Source organism: Pinus tabuliformis, chromosome 3_2 (genome assembly GCF_031772625.1).
Source record: "Pinus tabuliformis cultivar Carrire ecotype Pingquan chromosome 3_2, CPIR1, whole genome shotgun sequence".
In the NCBI taxonomy this organism is placed as follows: domain Eukaryota; kingdom Viridiplantae; phylum Streptophyta; class Pinopsida; order Pinales; family Pinaceae; genus Pinus; species Pinus tabuliformis.
Window position 1 is genome coordinate 370024554 of NC_142302.1, and position 17773 is coordinate 370042326.

Genomic DNA, 17773 nt, shown 5'->3' on the forward strand with positions numbered 1-17773 from the left:
CCCATGGCTACAGGTATGGAAGTTAATCTCTCCAAATCTAATATTTTTTTCTTTAATGCCAATACAGCTACTTAGAAAAATATCTTAAGGATTCGAGGCTTTCAAAGAGATGTCCTTCCCTAGAAATATTTGGGAGTTCCTCTTACTGATAAGCCTTTGCAGAAGGGCATTTGGGAGCTGGTGATTAATAAGATGCAGGATAAAATTACAAAATGGACATGTAGATCTTTACACCTGGCTAGTCGGTTAGTGTTTACAAAAGCTATTCTCCAATCAATCCCCGTCTTCATGTTATCAGCACTTCCAGCTCCAAAAGGAGTTTTGCAACTTTTTAGAACCATTGAAAGAGACTTTCTTTGGGGTATGGGGGAGGAAAAAAATAAATGGGCCTCGGTGACCTGGGAGAAGATCTGCAAACCCAAAGATTATGGGGGTATTAGACTGGATGATCCGGAAGTACTAAGTAAAGTTTTAGGGGAAAAATTATGGTGGCGCTGGGTTAAAGACCCAAAGGCGCAGTGGGCTAAAATTTGGAAGGAAAAATACGCCAGCAATTGGCAAGATAATGATCTAGTAAGGATGTCTAGCTCACACATCTGGAATAAGGTCTGGGGGAATAGAGGCTTAGTACAAAAAAACAGCTTCCGGGAAATCAGAGAGGGTGATTTTGCTTTGTTTTGGGAGGACAAATGGCAAAAAGAACCTATACTATTAAGAGAGAACCTTCTATACCTCAAGAAAGAAACAGATACCAAACGATTATTTAAGGTAAAAGATTTTTGGGATCAAACCAACAGTGAAGGAAAATGGAGAACCTGGAAGAATATCGATCACAGGGAAGACAGTCCACTGAAATCCAAAGAAGATTACACTTATGATAATATTGGAACAAAGGAAAATATTAGTGACAGGGGGGCGTGACCAACTTAGATGGGGCATCAATAATGCAGGCACCTTCAATCTTAAGGAGGAAAAACACATTCTCCTTGAGCTGGATTCCAATGATTCGGACAGGGTTTGGTAGAACATTTGGAAACATCAAGGCTGGAAGAAGATTAAACTATTCATGTGGCTGGTTTATCATAGGAAAATTTTAACTGCGGATAACATTAGAAGGAGGGGTGTTCTGGGCCATTCTAGATGCTAGCTCTATGAAGCCCAAGAGGAAACAATGGAGCACCTTGTCAATAATTGCATTTTCACCTCTTGGTTGTGGGATACATTTTCCATTATTTTCCAGCAAACAGATAGGGACAAAGGAAGTATTATCAATAATATTATCAATTGGAGACAAAACTTCTCTAATTTTGAGCTTCTGGGCTTAGCCTAGGCTTTAACACCAAGCTTCATAATTCGGTCTGTTTGGAAATAAAGGAACAACAAAATCTTCAAGAATGGAAAATGTTCCTCCCAATGCCTTTTTAAGCAAATCTTAAGACAACTCAAGGAGACAGTAAATACCATTGTGCGAACTTTCCACAAAAATCCTCCTTCAGAGGCTGAATCACAGATTCTTTGCAAGTTAGGTATGCAGGTGCTTATTCCACAGGGCCTAGACAGGAAGGTTTTGAAAATGGATACTAAGTAGGATTATTGGCGTACTCCCCCTCAGTGCTTTCTGAAATAAAACATTGATGGGGCATCCAAAGATAACCCGGGTATTGCTGGTTGTGGAGGGGTGTTAAGGGATGAAAATGGCAGTCTCCTTTTCATTTTCCACTGCCATTTGGGAAGAGAAACTAACAATATGGTGGATTAATGGCTCTGGAGCAATGTTTGGAATTATTGAAGCAGGATAATCTCTAGAATGTCATTATCGAAGCTGATTTAGAGTTAATCATAAACTCGGTCAAAAGAATCAGCTATGGCAAGGAGGCAGAAAAAGTTTCAAAACAATGGAGGCTACTCCAGGTCTTTGAAAGGATTCAGCTGCATCTTCGTGGTTTACATACTGTGAGTTTTGACCATGTGCAAAGGATAGCTAACAAACTGGCAAACATCTTGGCCAATCAAGGTGTGCTCTGTGACAATAGCAGGGTTGTAATGAGTTGGCATGAGATGCCTTTGAATAGATTAAGGGCGCAATGTCATGACCAGGCAGATGAGGACATAATGGTGTTTCGAAACAAGGTCACAGAGGTGGGGTCGAGTTGATTTGGATTCTTTATGCAGTGCTTTTTCAAATGTAAGTATATTCTGGGGATTCAGGGCACTGTCAGCCTCCCCAAACCTAGACAATATGAACACAGAAGATTTAGATCAGAGTTGTTGAGCAGATATAGTTCCGTGGATAGTCGACTGAACAAAGGGATTTTCATTCTACAAGAGTTTTTGTGTCTGTGGAGAAGATACGGTAAGTGGGGCCGGAACTCTAGCTTACACGACAGCCTTAATACCCTCGTCTTCCTTTATGTGGATGCAATACTGCTCGGGAGGTGGTTTATCGTCCATCGTAGGCCTTTCACACGTGAAGTGGTTTTACGGAGTTGGGAGCGATTGCACTCACCAACCAACATGTGTCATAGTACGGTGAAGGAATACTACCTTCATCACATGCTAATCTTCGGTATGTTAGGCCCGTGCGATATGCACCTCGGCTGTCGGATCATGCAAGATGGATCTACGGTCAAGATCAATCATGCTTTTTGGTGGGTCCAGGAAGGCTATCATGGCGTTAATCACTGGGCTACTTGGTGTTGCGATATTATCCTCCGCCATTTGATCTGGCATGAAGGATCGACAGTCAAGGTTAATTGCACTGTTCTGGGTAGGTTTCATGCCTTGGTGGGTTTCGGTGGCTTTTGTGTGCTCCACATGCTCGAGGACTATCCCCCTTCTAGACCCAAAATCCTCTTAAGTTGTTACCCTAATTCCTCATTGGGTGCATTTATAACCTTTTAATTGCTTGTTGTCTCTGGCTCAAATGGTCTCGGTTTGGTTTGTATTTTGAGGTTATGGCAGTTTTTTTGAGGACCGAGGTTCAATGTTTTAGCCTTGGCAGTAAGCGGTTGGTTTTTATTTGGCCCTATTTTCCTATGGGAATGTTGTATATTATGTAAGTTGTTAATAGATATAATGAAATAGAAGGTACGACTCTTGCTTCAGCAAAAACAAAAGAAAGTGAGTTATTTAACTAATGTCATAATTTTTTGAATGTTAACATTGTTAAGAATTTCATTATTATGCTTTACTTTTCTTTAATAATGAGTGAGTAAATATTTTGCCCTTTTTTAATTTGAAGCAATAAGTAAACACTCCTCACTCCTAATTTGAAGGAGTACCTACTAAGTATGTCATGTAGATTTATATTCTGGAATTTTTTCACATATTGATTTTTTTATTTTACATATATTTGTTCTGTATGTGGAATGGAGAAATTATAAATATGAATTTCATATTAACAAAGTAATAAATATAATGGAGAGAAATTTAATATATATATATATATATATATATATATATATATATATATATATATATATATATATATATATATATATATTAAACAATAGTTAAGAGTATGTGTTTGTTTGGTTCAAGTTCAAAGAGGATTAAAATATATATACCTTTATAAAATTTAAATGAAAACATATCATACATCAATTTAATATCTAATTTAGCCATAATCCTAAACTTAAATTATTATCATTATTATTATTATTATTTTTCAAAAACATAAAAAATAAATCAATAACAATCTTAATTTAAATTTGATATTAAAACTTAATTAAATATATTTATCCCAACTTTATTGTGGAGATTCTTAATTTGTAAATAGGTTTTGTTATAATATCACGGGCCATTACTATGGATTATCAATTCAACATTCCCAAAAAACCATAACTCATTTCATATGATACTTCTTCATATAATTTGTTTTTTATTAATTAATTTAATAAAAAGTATGAAAAAGACATAACTACTTTCAAGACAAATCTTAATCATTGATTTGTGTATCCTACTTTGTTGTAGCGGCTACCACCACCCTCCAAAGTTTTTCCCATGCTTAATTCTCGAGCCTCCCTTATAAACCACAAAACTCATTTTTCACAGGTCCAGGTACTTGTGTTTTGACTCATATTTATTCTTTCAATATTCACTTGTGTTTGCTCACTTAGATCTTTTTCGAACCCACAAGTCAATCTCTTGACTTGGTATTTCGATAGTTTCGGACTTGCATTAGAGATCTCGATAATTCTTGAGGGATATTAGCATTGCTCTTAGGAATTATGCACTCTTCAGTGATAGTGGGCCTTGAGCCCATGAAATGTGTAGAACTAACTAGAAGCCATCCTTGATATAGGAAATTGTGCAGAACATGAGAGGTAGCCTAGAGCCACTCAACCTAGAAATTGCACAATGCATGAGCCAGAGAGTTGCTTTTCTCTTACCAGAACAATGTAATCGCTATGGGAAATGCATGTCAGATTTTCCCGAAAAAGAAAAAAGTAAAAAAAACAAACATCCTAAAAAATAAGGATCTATTTTTAGTAGCTTGAAGGAGGCACTTGAGTTTTTTGGAAACTGTTGCGAAGTGTTGGTTTTTCCTTGATTTGTGGCATCTGCATCATAAACCCTAATTGGACCAAAAATATTTAATAGACATTGTTAGAGCTCATTTTCACATCCAATATTTGACCTCTTCCATTCCCGAGGAGATCATGGAATCTTTAGTGTGATTGTTGTCACTTTTCCGGGTGAGTTTTGATTTTCTAGTCCTTTGCCGCTTTTTTGGCGCCTTTTGTTGTTTACCTTGTGAGAGTACTATTTCATGTATTCATATGAATGTCTGTTTCATTTTTAACTTGTTATAGCTTGTAGAACTATTGTTTGAAGTTTTAGATTTCCTTTAAAAGTTTTTTATGTGTTTTCCAGTTTTTGCACCAAAGGTCGTCGTTGTGATGACTCTTTTCACATGCTTCATTTTCCATCAGTTTAATTGATCCCTTTACTTGTTTCAAATGCAAACATCAACACTTAGTCAGATATGCACTCAACATCACACAGTCCTTCAGATCTACTTGATTTCACACTCCCGTTGGATAGATCGGGGCCCCTCTTCCCCAGATCTCACACTCCACTAAATGTGCTGCGCAATTTGGGAGATCAAGGCCTCTGTTATGACTTCTAGAATTACACAGAGGCCATCCCTAGCCTAGCTCCAACTATGCACTGTGCCGTTCTAGGAGCTAGCCTCCCAGCATGGGCACTAATACTGTGCATTGCAGACTGTCTCTCTCAGCCTACACCCAAGAATAAACTATGCATTGTGCAGTTCTAGTCATAAAGCTTCCTGATTGACCACTGTGACCCTCCAATGTGTAGTTTCCATAGGCAACCAATGAGCTCTATCAATAAGGATTGCAAAATATGTCCCGTCACGAGCCATGCTTATCACTTTGTCTTGTCTTAAAGTGGCTTTGGTTTTTATGCTGACATTTTCTTGCCATGAGTGTCCTCCTTGTCCCACATCTACAATTGTTGTTGAGCATCTCTCTAGAAGTTATAGTTAGCATGGAATTTAAATGAGATTCATCAAATGAAACTATCGAGAGAAGCATTGGGGAAGTAGTTGAGCAGATATCATTTAATCTGTCAGTTTATGCAGACACTCTGTTGTCCATTGAGAAGGGTACAAAATTAACATGGGATCAAATCAAAGATTCTTTTGAAGAGGATTTCAAGGAATACTTAGAGGGTGAATAAGCTTACCTTATCATATAGTGGCCAGGCCTATACAAGGTTGCATGCAGGTACCTTATTTTCCCATGTCCAGACATTATCAGTTGGATAGTCTCACACACAAATGAATGGACAATGAGATTGAGTAGTTCTGGCGCGATAGATCTTTCCACCTTTAGGGTGGAGAACTTTCAGTAGATGTATCATTTACCTATGTAAGTGAAGCACATGGACTCATTTTTCTATGTCACCCACAACTTTGTGAACACTAGCGACATCATCAAGCCTTGGGTAAGGGAGCCATCAAATTTTACACAGACACCCAATCATGTTTAAAGGAAAAAGTCCATTCGAAGGGTTATAAATTCTTGATCATCTTTCCCTGCAAAATATATAGTTAAGAGAACACATAAACCTTTCCTGAAGGTTGGTTAGTCTTGTTGGACTAGTTAGTGAATGATGGAAATCCATTCAACTTGTCCAATTTGATGTATCATCAATTGAATATCCATGTGGCTAATGCTCAAAATCTACCAAAGAATGAACAAGAAATATTTTACATGTCTGCATACAAACTTGATGCAATCTGTGCCCATCATCACTTCCTAGCATGAGCTGGACATGGACACCAAAGGATACTATCATCAACATTTATTGAAAGTTTCTTTATGATTACAGTTATTGAGCAGTGATGGAAAAGGTAACTAACCATTTTATCATCCCATTGGAGAAGCCCATCTTTGAGCAGGAACCAACTTGCATATGCCAAGAAGAAATGAAGGCAATATTGAACATTGTAGACTTGTATGCCTCACGAGGTGGCACCTCCATCAGAGTGTATGGCAAAGAGAAGCCTCTACATGTTCTACCAAGGTATGCCACTCACAAGTTGGTCATTCAAGAGGTCTCATATAACCTCTCCACAGGGTTGTATGCAGGACTACATAAGAAGACGAAAGCACCATTTCCCACTCTTACTTTGAAGATCATATTGTATGAGATTAAGAGCTTGAAGGATCCAGATGTCAAGGCTAAGGAGATAGTAAAATTCGAGTTCGGCACCGAGGACATTAATCTGTATGATCCCCGAGATATTTTCAAGGACAACTATGAAAGAATGTACTTCCCCTGAATCCACGGGACATTCGTTGGTCAAAGGAGGACCCTTGGAGGTATTATTATAATGCATCCACACTCAATGTACCATTCAGTATAGCAATGACTTGGAAAGCTTCTCTTCAGATAGCAACAACTCAAGAAGAAACAACAACAATAACAATAGGAAAAAATCTAGTCCAGGACAAGGGAAAGAGGAAGAATGCTAAGAACCTAGAGGTAGAGAAAATATGCAAGATGAAGGTAGATCCTATCACAAATAAAGAAGCTTTGGTAGCATAAGAAAATAGGGAGCAACAGATAAAGAGAGAAGAGTGAAGGAAGAGAGAAAAGTAGAGGTTGTAGGAAGGAGAACATAAGTTGTAGGATACAAAGAATAAGTTGAAGGAAGAATAGTAGCTGAGGAGGAGGGAAAGAGAAGAGAAGTAGAAACAAAAAGAGGAACAAAGGAAAGGTATGATGGGAGAGAAAACAATGCCCATAGAGGTTGATGAGTCAGAACAACTAGCAGTTGAAGGAGAGGGTGAACAAATGTAGGATCAAGAGCTTGCTCCACAGATTGAGCAACTGGTTGAAGTGAGATACATGGAGTTGTAGGAAGGGTGAAAAAATTAAGAAGCCTACCTTATGCTAAGAGCAGCAGAGGTCATCTCTCAATATCGACCACCACTAGTATTAGAACTAGTCTCGAGCAAGCAAGGAGAAGTTGTTCTCCTTAATGATGACTTGGTCATGGATGTGTACATTTTATCATTTGACGAGTTAAAGAAGAGGATTGTTCAAGCACGAAGGAAGCAATTTTTGGATGATCATGCATTACATGCATTCATTAAGGAAAGGATGATAGTGTCAGACACAAGGCAACATCCAAGTACCCTTTTCGAAGCTATCTTGGCCTACGCAGGAGAAACAAGCTCAAACGTTAAGTATCTCATGGTCGAAAATGAACGACTAGTAAATAACTTGCAGTCTTCTAGGAAAGAGGTAGCACAACTCCGAGCATCGATGCATAATGCGGCTTATACAATGGGAGAGATGAAGAAAATGGTGCTAAAGTATCAACACTTAAGAGTACCATGTGAAAGTTGTAGGAAGAATTTTTCATCATGCATAAAGAAGTTGTTTGTATTCATGGCTTACAATAGTGGAGCAAAGATTTTGTTAAAAATTTCAAGAACATACATGCTTCCATCACCCATGTACAAGAGTGGAAAATGTTGTAGAAAGTAGCCCCGCTTAACTTAGTGATCGAGAACTACAAGCAGCTTGCCCCATTCGTCGGCAACTTACATGCCTCATATGCATAGTTGTACAATATTTTAGGTTTCATGGTTACAATTCACATCATCCCATCAATCAGTTCCCTGACTGAGGCTAGATAAGGGAACCAATTCTAGCTAAATATCAATGAGTACATGGAGAAGTAAAGCAAGAGGCCGCCATAGAAGACATAGAGCTAAGCACATATAACATGGAGAAGCACATTGGTGGTCCTGTCATGGTCAAAATCATGATGCACATGCCTAAGAATGAGCTGGATATAGGTTACATGACCATATACTCAGATTCCATGGAGGAAAGAGTTCGCTATCGGAAGGGCACCATCAAGTAGCTTGGGGACATCATGACATAGTAACAAGCTTGCATCAATATGTGATGGAGAACCACCAAGTGGAGCGTGTCGAGTTGGTCTTTTGGCTAACTTCAGAATCATAGTGTTTTGTCTTGTTAGGTTGTCTCTAGCCTATTTTGTCTTACATGAGTACATGTCGAAATGTAATATTATTTTTAAATATGTTGTAAGTGAATTCCAAGTGTTATTAGTGGAATGTGAAAGCTCATCATGTTATCTAATGATTTATGTGTAAAGATGTTGAAGAGTCATGAGGGTAGTCTAAGAGTCACATAGGGTAATTTCAAGTGTCACCCCACCCTTCGCTATAAATAAAACATGATAACTCATAGAACAGGATTTTGGGAGCCAATATTTTGGTTAGGCTTAGTCTTAGCAAAGGATTGAGAGTGTATGTAGCGTAGAGTGAGTATACTTCTTTGGAGGAGGAGGTGTTCTTGACTATAATGTTCCACTATTGGGGCTGGTGGTCATCAGTGATGTTTGTATGGATGAAACTTTCACTTGTAATAATAATATTAGAGTGATGAACACCAGTATTGCAACAAGAATGCTGCAACTCCTGGGGCTACCAACTTTACTTTATCAACCCAGGGTTCATACAAACTTGGAGGCGAAAATATTGTATACAAAAGCAAATTCAATGGGTATTCTCTTTGTCACTTCTAAGCTCATGATAGACCACTAAGGTTTTTCAAACTAGAATTATATGGATTCATAAGAAGAGTGATTACCAATGAGGAAAAGAGAAATCTACACTAAGGGAATGCTTGCCTACTGCAATGAAGAAAAAGACTGAAATCAAATGCTATAGCACACCATTTTTCTAACTAACTTCTAAGAGGATTTTCTTCAAAAGAGTGCTAAGTTAACATATATGCAATCCTAATTTCCTAAGCATGCAAAATGAAACATTAAGAATTCTACTGTTGTGCATGTAAATGACCAAAATAGCTTTGTTTTTCTTTTTGTCTTTTTTTGTGTGTAAGTGTGAAAGATAACTTATTTTGGTTATGTGGCAGGGGGACTGATGATGATGGTGAATGGTAGAAGGATTTGGATACATGTAGGGGCCCTCTTATAGCCTCCTAGGAGATTTTTCCACAATTCAGCGTCAAAATAGGCCACTACAGGTCAACCTGCAGGATGTCCTAATGTGTTCTACAAGATGTCCTGAATTCCTACAAGATACCCTTTATTCCTATAGGATACTGTCAAGAGAAAAAGGAGGGATGTTGAAAGTGATGGAAGGCTTAGGAAAGGTGTTTGGTGGATGAAATGAGGCAATGGATTGCCTAGTACTACTTCATAACTCAAAGCCAGAGTTGGGAGATGGCTATATTTGCTCAAGAAGCTGAGAGGATTTCTCTTGTGAAATGATGAAATTGGTGAGGGTTTTGGTGAAAGGAAGGAATGATCATGTATGGATGAAGTTGGGATGGGGTTCCTGATCATGAAATCTCTATGTACCTTTGAAACTCCTGCACTGGATCAAACATTGACATTTATCCCTAAGTCATGCAAACAAGAAGGATTTCAATTAACTGAGGAAAATAGAATTTCATGAGCTAGCTACCTACTTCATTCATGGGAGGAAAAATTGCAGAATTATATGAAAACTTGATGAGACCTGAACTAAAACTGAAGATAGAAGAATTGATAACTTAATCCTATACTTGCAAACTAATCAAATGCTGGCCTAAGTACAGAAACCCCTAAATTTCATGAGAAACTAGAATTTTGTCTTTTTGGCACCGCACAGGGTTTCTTTCTTCAAACCATGATCCCTAAAGGAAGGAGTGAGGAAAAATACACCTACCAACAGATGTTTGAGTTTCCTTTACCTATTCTAAGTTACTGGTGAAGTAAATCACAAATGGAAGCAAAATAATCAAATCCACAACAACTTGCAATGAAATAATGCTAAAGACAATTCAACTATGAAATCAACTAAGCATACAAATGAAAGAAGAGGAGCCTTTGATCATAGGGTTGGGTCCTAACCCAAGAGCTTCAGCCCTCTGATTCAACTCATTTTTGTATCAAGGAAATACTCACTCTCATTATCAAAAGAAAAAATTACATAACAATGTCTTCCACAAGTCCTGAACTCGAAAAATGACCAGTGCTTTTACAGCAAAAATTTGGATCCTAATGAGGCTCTAGGCCTTCTTATTTATACAACTGAAGTCTCCAACTAATTCCTTAAATATAGGTAGGCTTGGCTTCCAAACTCAAGATAAACTAGCTCTTTGACTATCACTCACTGAGCTGCCTTTTGATCTCCATGACTTGGTTGCTTGTACTCCGAGCTAGTGTGATTTCTAGAGGAATATTCAAATGAGTGAGGAGTAAAGGAGGAGGATCTAGCTCCTACAATATCTCCTCCTTCTCTCATTCGAGTTTTAGCCCTTAGTTAGCCAAAATTTCCAAGATTTTCTCTCAAAAACCTGCAATCAATGCATATTAGTCCACTAGGCATAATATCTCACTTTCACTCATCTCATTAAGAAAAATACAATCAAAATATGTATTAAATTATTAATAGTTGATTTGAATAACCTGGGAGGTGGATTAAGGTCCATATATTTACCCAATTATGAGGCTTATCATCACCCCCGTACAAAATGTTTTTCTCATCCTCTGAGCAACTCAATCAATATACATGTCCTTCATCTCTCTAGTGGCCTCCCTGACATCCCATGCTTTTGTTCTAGTTTCCTCTTCATGTGCATAGAATCCTACATTCATTTCTATCTCCTCCCACTTCTTTCTCTCTTCCTCTTCCTTCCTTCCTTCCAAAATTCCTAAGAGAAATGGTTGACTGAGTTTGAATCCAATCCAATTGACTTTGAGTCTTTGGAGAGCTTGCTTGTCCATGGGTGTCCTATTCAATGCTTCTCTCATTATTTGAGGAGAATGGTACTCTCTAATTTTCAAGCTGTAGGGAAGATTGTTCCATCTCCTATGGAAGGCTTACATAATATCATCCCCTAACAACCTAAACATGTCCTCAAAGTGTGCAATTTCTTACTCTTGGGAAGCGAGGTACCTAGGTGCAAGTTGACGGTCATTTGCAATCAAGTTATGGGTGCTGATGACAACCATTGGATTTGACTGCTCAACGCTTATCATGAGAGGTTTTGTTTCTTCGCTTTCCATTATTTTCTTCATTACTGTAGCCCTTGCTTCCTCATGGTTCATCCACGATGCCAAAGCCATCAACTGTAAGTCCCCTAGTTTTGAATTAGCGTTCGAGACATTCAGATCTGTCAAGGCTAAGTTATGTAGGTAGTACTCAAACATCTTAGCCCTATCCTACAATGTGCTTTGATCATAAAGATCAATGAGTTGTCTGTAATCCTGGAATGGCATAGTGCCTCTCTATGCTAAAGCCTTGATTTGGAAGTGAAGCCAATGTTCCTTAAGATACAATGCATATGACTTAGTTGGCTTCCTTCAATGGATTACCTATAAGGATAGACTGGCCATAGATGCCAATTCATTCTCTTTCTCTTCTACATGTTGTCTTAACCATGCATTTTTTGCCTCCAACTGAGCTTTCATCATTGCCTTTATGTCCCTCAGGCTACTCAGTTCTCTTTCCCATCTCCTTTACTTTCTCCTGCATGTTACCTATGTCCTCCACTATGGATTTGACAATTTGCATCCATCTATGTGATCTTGCCCTTCGTTTCTCAAGCTTATAGAATAATGGGATGGGAGATTTCTATGGAATGCAATTGTGCCCTTCAATGAAAATATAGTATGATTCAAGGTTAGGGTGAGGAGTAGGTTCCCTTAGCTTTGGATCCTCCTTTTTAGTTCTTGCTGCATACTCCCTTCTTTGTCCAATTTCTGATTTTCCTGTAGGTTTAGCATAGTTTCCTGTAGGATTGGCTCTGCTTCCTATAGGTCCTTTTGTGTATCCTGTAGGAGGCCTTTCCCTTTGGATGAGGTAGATCTAGTGACAGGCCTCCTAACACAAGTGATAGAAAACTTGGGAGTGTCTTGTCCTGATGATCCTTCTCCTCGATTTTTCATAAGAGGAGCTATCGTTTCCTATTGTTTGGGTGAGTCTTCATTTACAATAGGAACCATGGTGGTACTTTGATGTTTTCCTTGCCTTATTCTTGTACTTTCTTGTCCTAAAGTACAGTAGAGCTTGTCTCTGTCTCTTCCCTTTTTGTTTGATAGGGGTGCTAAAGGAAGTGAGGGAAATTGCTGCCTCTTTCTCAGTGGGTGCTGGGGATACCCCAGGCGATTCTTCCTTGTCTTCTGTCTCCCATTTTCCATTCCCCTTCTCATCTTTGTCGTTCTCCTCTCCTTCTCCCTCTAGTTCCTCAGTCTGTTCATCAGTTTCCCCCTTTGCATCTTCTTCTATCTTTTCACCACTTTCCTTATCGTTCTCTTCCTCTTCTTCCTCACCTACTTCCTCTTCATCCCTCTATGTTTATTCTTCCTCCTTCTCTCTTTCTTATTCATCTCTTTCACTCGCAGTGCGGCCTTTGTCATACTCAGGTGCTTTTATGCCTTCCTTTGTCTGCATGTCTCTAAAATTTGGCCATGTGATAGGGAGCTTGAGGTTTTGGAGGGCATCTTCTATGATAAGCCTAATTAACCCATGTTGGGCTATTTGTTAATGGTTTTCTTCCTGCACCTTAATGCTCATATATATCACTGATTGAAGAAGGAAGTAGGATATGCTAAGTCTATTTTTAGGAGGTGTGTCTACTCCAAACCTCAACTCTAGGAGAATCCTAAAATGGTATTCATATACCACACTGAACCTACCTTCACATGAGATATACTTAATAAGGTGGTATCTAATTTCATTCCAAGGATATGGCAGGATTTGTCTTCTGACTCGGTTTTTGTCTTCCATGGCCTCCACTCCTTCTAAAAATAATTTCTTCTTTGCAATTTGCCTATTTTCCCTTATCCTCCTTTCTCTAAGTCATCCCTAAAGAAAGGGTGATGATTCTGCCTATGATTTTAGGGGTGATTCCTATAGAGAGGCCTTTCACCACAACAGTGGCATGGGTCCTAATTAATGGAATGAGGGAGAGAGAAAAATATCTTTCTATTTCATCATCATATCCCCTGAATTTCTCAAAGAAACCCATCCAATTGTGCATTGTGAATATCTCTAGTACAGGAGGGTGTTGATGAATGCTCACTGTGTTGATGGGATCCCTCTGATTAAATCCCCTATCATTTTTTTTGATGGATGGAGGGTTGTATATGTCTAATACCAAATTTAATGAATGAGGAATTTTAAATGAAAATTCTGTGTATATAATTCCCCTAGACTGCAATCATTTTCAACACAATAGAATGCTTTTCCATATTCTTTTCACTTGGAAATTGTGGGAAAGTATAGAGCCTACCTCCTTATCACTGCTTGATGAAGCCAACCTCTATTTTTCCCTTATAGAACTAATCACTATCAATCCTGTAGGTGTTGTTCTGTATCCTGTAGGATCTCATGTACGATCCTGTAGGGTTTCCTCTAGGATCATGTAGGTGATCCTACACATGGAAAAGATGAATTATGCCTTTCCTTTAGACTGCTTGAGGGACAAGAGCGACTTTTCTAGTGTGTAGCCTCGAGAATATGAATTTTCGTGTGGATCAATGTGTATTTCCTCATATGCATGATTTGAGTGGGGTGGTGTGATGGAAACCGAGGTATGAATATCTATTTTTCGACCGTTGGACCCACTACCACATCATTATTCTCCTCACCTAGTAATCAACTCTCAGTTCAGGCATCCATAGCTTAACCACTTTTAACCACATCTCTCCTTTTCCTTGACTTGACCATTTCCACGTGTGTAAGGTCTAACTGTCTCCTTCTCGTTGATTGAGCGAAGGTGGCCAAGTTAACTGGCCACCTTTCACTTATAAACCAGCTCTTTCACAACTTCTACATGTTTGATCATATTATGCTAATGAGAGAGTGGAATCAAGATACTTACCTTTGGTAGTGATGCCTTGATGCTGTTTGTTAAAGAATGATGTGCTTGCTATGTACTAATAGCATGTGTTTTTCTCGTCTCTTTTTTCTATATTTTTTTCCTCTCATGTGTTTCTTTGATGGGCAGGTACTTGATGTTGATGCTGATGATCCCAATGCTACTACTAACCTCTGGAGGAACTTTTTTGACCTCTGGACGTCCATGCTTGAAGCTGATTGCAACCTGTGATTTTTTGTTCTGTGGGATATGTTTCTACATGATTTCGTACGACATGTCCTATAGCTGCTTCTCCCTCAATTTTTTTTAATCATTTTCCACCTCTGCAGCATAAGGATGGTTGGCATGGGCAGAGAGGGGTCTAAGGATTTTTGAATGAGGAAAATAGCCTTCAGGTGTTGTCCCCTTATTCTATGTCTTCCTCCTCTTTTCTCTGTCTTTTTATTTGAAAACTGTAATTTTTGAAACTGACTTTTTTTGGATGAATGCAGGGGTGATCATGTGGAGAGAGGTATGGTGATGAGATGGTGAAGTAGAAATTTAGTTTTTTGAGATGGGTAGGTCATCCCCTTGCTCTAGTGTTCCCAAGACACTATAATTCATACAGGATCATCCTATAGGTTTTTAGGGAATCCTATAGGTTTACAGGGAATCCTGGAGAAAGCACAAAACCCTTGCAAACTGAGCTAAATGAGAAGAAAAATGGGGGGAATAATGGAATGATGAAGGATAATGAATGGAGAAATAAAAACATGAATTTGATAGGTCCCTTTTGATCCTATCTTGTTGCTCTGACTGTCCTCCTGTTGACTTGGAAACAATTTTTTCACAGCTTTTCTTTTCTCTCTCACCTTTTTTTTTTTGTTGTTTTTTTCTTTTTGAGAATAGCTAGTCTGCCTCCAAGAGGTTTTCATCCTAGCTACTTGCCTTCGATGCCTCAAACGATTTTTTGACCCAAAGATCATTTTTTTTTCTCTCTGACACCATTGGGTTGCCTCAAGAGGTTATCAACCCAATAGTAGGACTCAGGCATCTCATGGAAGTTTTAACCTGAGTCTCCTTATTTTTCTCTTTTTCTCTCTCTTTTTTTAATTATATTTTTTCTTTTTTCTTTTTTAGTGACATGATGAGGTAGAAGCTAAGACTTGCTCCAACACCATTTTTGTCTTGCTGATGCCATTAATCAACTCTTGCCTTGACAATGGCTTATTGTATACCTTCAACCTGTACCCATTAACAAGTAAAGGAATGGCCTCTACATCAATGGTTATAATCTGCATTGAACCATTATCATGACATTCTCTATGACATAAAGCCCTAACCATATAGTGCTTAACTTTCCCTTAAACTCTTTATATCTGGAATCACATAACAAATCCCAATAACCTTCTTGAAATTATTTTTCCTTGATGTTCTTGGCATGCCAGATCTTCCTCTGAATTTGAGTCACCATTAGGTGTAGGAGGTTCGACATTCTAAACTCATCTAACCCATTCAGTTGGATCAATCTCTCTTTTAGTGCACTATTGAGATCTATATCTAGTTGGGTTACCATCCTCAATGTATTGTACGCAAATTCAATGGACAACAGGGCCTTTTTCCCATAAACGAACTCATAGGGTGTGAATCAAGTGGTGGTCTTCTAGGTGGTATTCTAGGCCCAAGTGGCCTCAACTAATCTATTTGCACAATATTTTTTGTTGGTGCTGACCATTTTGGTCAGAATGCCCTCCAAAGCTGTGTTGGTCACCTCTATTAGCCCATTAGGTTCTGCATGATACGGAGTGGAGGTTCTATGCTTGATCTTGTGCTGGCTTAACCAGTCTTAGATCATGTGAGATGTAAACTAACTACCTCGATCAGTAACCAGTTCTCTAGGGTACCCAAACTTGTAAAATACATTTTCCCTTAAGAATTCAGGCACTTTCTCCTCTGTTGTTGCCTTGATTTCCTTGGCTTTAGCCCACTTGGTCAAGTAGTCAGTGCACACAATGATGTACTGCTTTTTCTTGGATGGAGGGTTAATAGGTCCAATGAAGTCCATGCCCCACTTATTAAATTGCTAGAAAGTCACTTGAGGTTGCAGATGCATTTCATCCCTTGGAGTAGTCTTTCCCATCCTCTGGCATTGATCACACTGACTATTATACTTTGTCACATCCTGATGAAGAGTGGGCCAATAATAACCAACATGTAACACCTTGAATGTTGTCCTCTTGGATGTGAAGTGACCTACACAAGGCCCATCATGGCAGGTTAGAAGGATGTGAAAGACTTCCTCCTCCCTGACACATCTTCTTAGAATTTGATCAGGCCTAATTTGAAGAGGTTGCCCCCAATGCAAGTGAATGGGGTGCTCTTCCTCACAATCTTGCTTTTCTCTTTGGAGGACAAATTCGGTGGGAATTTTGTAGACACCAAATAGTTTTCTACATCAGAAAATGATGGAGAGAGAACTGAAATGGTGAATAAGTGTTCATCCAGTAACTAATCATCAACCATTACTTCCTCCCCCATAGGCAAAGTTAACTTGGATAAAAAATCTGCAACAACATAATCCTTGCTAGGCTTATCAACAACAATTAGATCAAACTGTTGTAATAAAAGTAACCATCTAATAATCTGGGCATTCTCATGAAGTTTATTCACCAAATATTTAATTGCATCATGGTCAATGTTTACAAATGTTTCGTAACTTGTAATGTAATGCCTAATGTTTTTTAATGAATTCACAATAGCTAGGAGCTCCTTTTCAGTCAATGTGTAGTTCAGTTCGGCCTTTGACAAATTCTTAATGATAAAGTAAATGACATAAGGTAATTTGTCATCTATCTAACCTAGAGCTACTCCTATGGCTTTGTGTGAGGGATCAACATGTATACAAAAAGGAAGGGCCCCATTTGGACCCCATCCTTCTCGGTGTCCAAGGCCTCTTTACAAATTTTTGACCATACAAATTCAGAGTCTTTGGCCAACAACCGAAATAAAGGAGAAACTAATCTGTTGAAGTCTTTTCTAAACCTCTAATAGTATCTATCTAAACCTAGAAAACTTCTAACATCTCTCTATTTTTTTAAGGGTGGGACCCTTTGGATGATGGCTATTTTGTTTGGGTCCACCTGCAGTCCTTGCTGGGATATTGAATGACCTAGAATAGTCCCTGCAGTCATCAATAACTCTCATTTTTTGGGGCTAAGGGATAGGTTCATTTCAATGCATTCTTTCAGCACCTTACCTAAGTTGGATAGAGCCTCGTAGAAATCACACCCATAGGGTGTAAAATCATCCGTATAAATCTCTACTGCATCATGGACTAGCTCGCCAAAGATACTCAAGACTCCTCTATGGAAAGTGGTAGGGCATT